This window comes from Pseudonaja textilis, chromosome 3, assembly GCF_049901715.1.
Source record: "Pseudonaja textilis isolate UNSWEBS1 chromosome 3, rPseTex1.2, whole genome shotgun sequence".
Classification (NCBI taxonomy): Eukaryota; Metazoa; Chordata; class Lepidosauria; order Squamata; family Elapidae; genus Pseudonaja; species Pseudonaja textilis.
In genome coordinates this window covers 90,100,870-90,106,527 of record NC_141992.1, presented here as the reverse complement: position 1 = coordinate 90,106,527, position 5,658 = coordinate 90,100,870, and the positions used below count along the sequence as shown (strand labels likewise).

The window sequence follows — 5,658 nt, the reverse complement described above, 5'->3', positions numbered from 1 at the left end:
ACAATATAATTCTAAATTATCACATTTCAACACATAACTTAATAAGCATCTTATATATTCAACTTCATATCTTATTACTGTTTTCCACCTTCTTACTATTTCTTCCTTTATTTCTATTCAGTTTTATTCATTCATATATTTCATCTTACTATATTTCATATTGTTACTATTTCATATGTTCTTATCCGATATTACTCCTCAAAAAACAAATATAAACTAACAAACACATAACATAGAAAAAAGTATGAAACTTCTTTTTAGAAAGCGACTTAACCCCGGGTTTTAACTTTTGATACAGACTTAAATTAAATTCATGCTCAGCTTATATACTATTTCATATCCTATTAAAGATTCTACATTTTACGGATATCTTCTCCCCTTTTTTCACTCTCTTAATTCTACTTTATTTATTTAATCTCAATTTAAATCATTTCACTTGTATTTTTTGTCCGTTCTTTTTCAATCATCCATTTATCTTTCTCTTAAACACAATCTTGTCCCTGTAATAACTGGTTGAAGTATGACACCTTTCTATTTTCCCCCCAAATTCAACGCTTAAAATTAAAAATTATTTCTATTCTGATTCTGCTTAGTACATTCTAAATACCATTTAAAGAAAAGAAACAAACGTAATATTCTTATAAATATTAAAAATAGTATTCCCTAACAAATTAGTTAAATACACATCAATTACACAATCCCTACAATATTTTATTGACACATATTTCAAATACAAATATAAAATGCAATCTTGTGTACCTTTGCAGAATCTCTATTAAAACTTTATTTTACCCTTTATCTCTGAAAAAAAGTTGCTTATAAACAAAACAAACAACATCTTGTTTAAATTCCTTATAACTTCCCTTTGCTTTGTCTCTTCCTTCCTTATCAAATCTAGCCTTTTTACACCCCCCACTCTCAATCTCCCACTTTTTAATCTCCCCTCTCTGTTGCATTCCTTTTTTCCATTGCTTTCTATCATTATATCGATTTTTCAGCTTTCTTTTCCCTTTCTTAATTGTTTTTTTAGAGCTTAAATTCTTGATTTTCTTCTCCTTTTTACCCTTTTTTGAAATCATATGTCCATTCAAGATGGGTTCTTCTTCATCGTCCCAGCCTCTTTCTTGTTGCATTTCCTGGTAAGCACAAATCGCCATTTCTAAAAAGCCAAAAATAGATCCAAGAGAGCCATCTTCCCCCTGAAGTTTTTCAAACTGCATTTTCAATTCTTCAAAGGACACCATTATGAGCAGAAAAGGATTTATTTTATTTTTTTTAAGCAGTCCAAATGTTTTCTTAGTCTTTCCAAAGATAGTTAAAGTCCCAAAGTCATTTGCTCTTCCTGGGGGAGAATTCAATTAGATAATTCCAAGACATTTTTTGGAAGTTTGGAAGTTTAATTACAGTTTAGTCTCTAATCTTATAAAACTCCAAGCAGTCTTCTTCAACAAACGTTAGTATAAATCATTTATCTCTCTTCCTTCCCCCTAAAGCAAAAAGATTTAAGTTTTAAAGAATCAATATTTGAAGATATAATTTCCCCTTGGTTCAATTTTGAAAGTAAATACCTTCTATTGCCAATACGGGTGTTTCAGGTTTCCATCTGCTGCCTCCGTGGGAAGGAAAATGAGGAAAAAGAAAAGGTTTTCCCTTTCTCATCCACCGCAGCTTACCGATCCTTTGGAAGACAATAAATCACTTGAAAAGCCAAAGTTCCAGGGTATTCAGATGTTAATTGTTGTCCTGGCTCAGCCAAAAGCTTTCTCTGTTTTTTCTTTATTCAGCACCCCTCCTGCGCAATCTTTTCCCGGATGCCAGCCTCTTCATGGCGGCCATAAGACCGCCGCTGCATCGTCTTGAGAAAAGGAAGTTTAAAACTGGATGCGGGGGGGATCTGCGACATCCCCATACCCTTCCCCAGATCTTCCCTGTCTTCAGCTGATTCTACAAAGCAGCCTTATCCTCCAAATCCATCAGGATCGGAGGCACCAAGACGGTGAGCACAGCAGGGATCGCGAAGAGACGCAAATCCCTGCTGCCACCAAGGCTGGCCAAAGAAAAAATTCAATTGAATTCATGCTCTTCTTATATACCATTACCCATCTTATTTACCATTCTATATCTATTATATAACTCCTCTCCACTTTTGCCTCATCTTAATTCTGTTTTATATATTTAATCTTGCTTTAAAGAAAAATATTTTTATACCTTTTGTCCATTTCTCCATTTACATCTGTCTCATTTCCAATTTAAGAAAGAATAGTTTCCCCTGGAATCACTAATCGGAGTATGATGCCTTTCTATCATTCCCCTAAATTAAAATTTAAAATAACACCTAAATCCCAATCAGATTCTGCTTAGTACATTCTACTATTTCAGAAACCAATACTACAATAATAAATCCATAACAATCAACACATTAATCCATTAAACTCTATATTTAAACTAATATTTTAAACATTCCCTTTAGTATTTTATTAAAACTTATTATCATTCATTATTAAACCTTTTAAAGTTATACCTTGATATTTTAGTCTTTTATTAGATCTTAAAAAGTTCTGATTATCTACTTATAATACAAATACCACTATTACAATACTCATGTGTACTTTGCAGAATCCCCCTTTTTTTAAAAAAAAATCCCATATATTACCCATTATCCCTAAAAATATTTTCCTTTTCTCCATCTTGTTTTATACCTTTGTAACTTTTCCCCCTGTTCCCTTTCCTTCTTAGCCCGCCTAAACTTTTTACCCCCTCCTCTCCAAACCTCTGCCTTCTTGATTTCCCCTTTCTGTTGCATTCCTCTTTCCTTTTGCTTTCTAGCATTCTGTTGTTTTTGCATCTTCTTTTTCTCTTTCATAAACATTTTTTTATTTCTTAAGTCCTTCCTTTTTGCTCCTCTCTTTCTCCTTTCTTTCTTAGTCACACCGTTTAGTTCATTAAAAATGGCTTCTTCTTCCTCAGCTTCTTCCAGCTGTTGTTTAATTTGCTGACACATGACAAGCGCCATATCTAGAAAACAAAGGGCTTCTCCCATAACATCTTTGCCTTCTTTCTTTATTTTTAAATATTGTTTTTTTAGTTCATCAAGAGATAGAGCCATTTTGAACTGTTTCTTCTTTTCTTTCTGTATCCTCTTCTTATTATTAAGCCAATCAATTATTTCCAAACTTAAAACAGTTCCCAAAAGTCCCAAAATCCCACAGTCATCAAACAGTCCAGGCAGAGTACAAGCTTCTTCTTTTTACAGTTTCTCTTCTAGGGGTGAAGTCAAATTAGGGAAAGAAGAAACGTCCAATCTGTGCTTTAAATCTTTCTTAGAATTAATTTCTATTCTCTTTATCTTCAAGGCATCTCCTCCAGCAAAGTCTTAGAGTAAAGATTTGTTTTCCCAAGCCTCTCCCTTCCCACTTATAACAAAGGAGTTTAGGTTTTTCCTTCTATCAAAAGGCTGGTTTCCCTTGTCCATTTGTTAATTCCATAAGGGAGGGAGAGTAACTTCCCCTTTTCGTCACTTTTCTTCGCAGCTGAAAACATCAATTGGGAACATTATAGCTTCCAAGCCAATACTTTCCCAGGTGTTAAATATGTCCTTAAGGTCCCAGTTCAACCAAGAAAAAACTTTCGTTTTAAAACTCCTTCTTCCTCCTGCACATTCTTTATCCAGTTGCCAGCTTCTTTATGGCGGTCATAAAAGAACACCGCTCCACCGTCTTGAGAGAAGGGGGTTATTGCCGGCTAGGGGGGGTTGTGATGCCCCTCACCCCCGTCCGGATCCCCCCTTTCTTCAGCTGCCCCAACAGGGCAGCCTTAGCCTCCAAATCCGTCAGGATCGGAGGCACCAAGGCGGCTAGCACAGCAGGGATCGCAGAGAAGGCGAATCCCTGCTGTCACCGAAGCCGACAAATCGGAAGTGTCTAGTAAGTCCAGAATTCTTGAGAGAGGGAAAAGCAAAAGAGGGATGAAGATGAAAATATATCATAAAAGGTCCCCAGTAATTTCCCATCAGTAGTGGCTAGGATGTCCCTAACAAAATTTCCATCAAGTGATATCTGCCTGATCTTTCTGATGGATGAGTCTCGTAATAAACTTCTATTTGTCACTTTTCTCTTATATTTTTTAAATAATTAAACTGGAGGGCAGTTGTATCTCATGAGATATAAGTGCCCTCTAATGATATATGTTACAATAATTTTATTTTTCAACATATGTCTATTGTGAACTATCCCACAATTAGCAAACCATTTAAACTGAGCTTCAATATGATTATCAATATATTATGACTTCTACTCACTGAACTGCTGAGGATAAATTTCTGGACTTGTTTTTATTTTTATCTGGATAGTAGAGCAGTCTTTAGTCTACGAAGTAATGTATCTCAGGCAAAAAAAAATTCTTCAGGTTTACGAAGAATGGCTCTTTGGTTCGGTTTCTTAAAAAACCTATTCTATTTTTAAAAGCAATTAAGAGACTAGATCTAATTTAGCTGTGCAGTGGATAGGAAATCTCAGTATTGTGTACATCAAGGGCTTAAAATGGCCCTTGGCATGTTTTAATCTCTGAATGAGAAAGATAAACAGCCATCTGTTGACCACTTGCAACCCAGCCTAACAGTATGAAAATTGGAGCCAAATATTAAAACCTTTTCCAACAGTTCCAATAAAATGGTTTGCAAAACCAGAAATAAAAGAATAAATTACACATCCTTACATAAGAATATCCTGGTGGCACCATGATGTTGATATTTAATCTTTAGAAGATGAGGAATTTGGGAGTCCATAAATGAGAATTTCAATGTAACAGCAGAAATAGAATCAGTTTAATAGCGTCATTCTAAAGACATTAGTGCAGTAAGGAACACTGTTTTCTGGCTTTAAAACACATTTCAGTATCTTTTTTTATGAGTTGCCTATAGACAAAGTGAAATGTATTTTATGCACAAATATCAGATTCTTTGTCTTTATTTGAAGAGGGCAGAGATACACTTGACACATTCTTCCCATTACAAATATCTAAATATACAGAAAGACACATGTACATAAGTATCCTTGTAGGGAAAAGGGTAAATGTGTACCTACTGCTGCATTTTAAAATAGGAGCTTAAATGTCCTTTAAATCTTAGATTATTTTTTTTAAAGCCCTCACATAGGCACAAGATTCCCCCAAGCTATGAGAAAGATAGCAGGATTTTTGGAGCATGAGACAGGACCACGGTAAACATACACATGTATAAAGAAGAACATTTGTAGCTCAGCCTGAAATGAGAGGTCTTTGGTGGTCTCATTGCTAGCACTGATGATATTACCTAATTTGGTTAATGAATTGTCTGCAAGTAAACAACCGAGCTCAGAGAACACCAAAGGACCCCACATTTGTTAGATAGATAGGTGATAGATAGATAGATAGATAGATAGATAGATAGATAGATAGATAGATAGATAGATAGATAGATAGATAGAATTCTTTATTGGCCAAGTGTGATTAGACACACAAGGAATTTGTCTTGGTGCATATGATCTCAGTGTACATAAAAGAAAAAATACATTCATCAAGAGTCAAGAATCATAAGATAGAACACTTAATAATAGTCAAAGGGTACAATAAGCAATCAAATCATACTAGGAAACAGTCAATATAAATTGTTAGCATACAAGC

At 34.6% G+C, this 5,658-nt stretch overlaps 1 long non-coding RNA gene across 1 annotated transcript; it reads right to left on the bottom strand.

The window, feature by feature from the left end:
• Positions 1 to 690: 690 nt before the first annotated feature.
• Positions 691 to 1,602, bottom strand: LOC148126209 (uncharacterized). Its single transcript, XR_015742584.1, has 2 exons — positions 1,569 to 1,602; positions 691 to 1,487 (listed from the first exon to the last, which is right to left on the bottom strand). It is a non-coding gene; the product is annotated as an uncharacterized LOC148126209 (long non-coding RNA).
• Between the last annotated feature and the right edge of the window lie 4,056 nt (positions 1,603 to 5,658).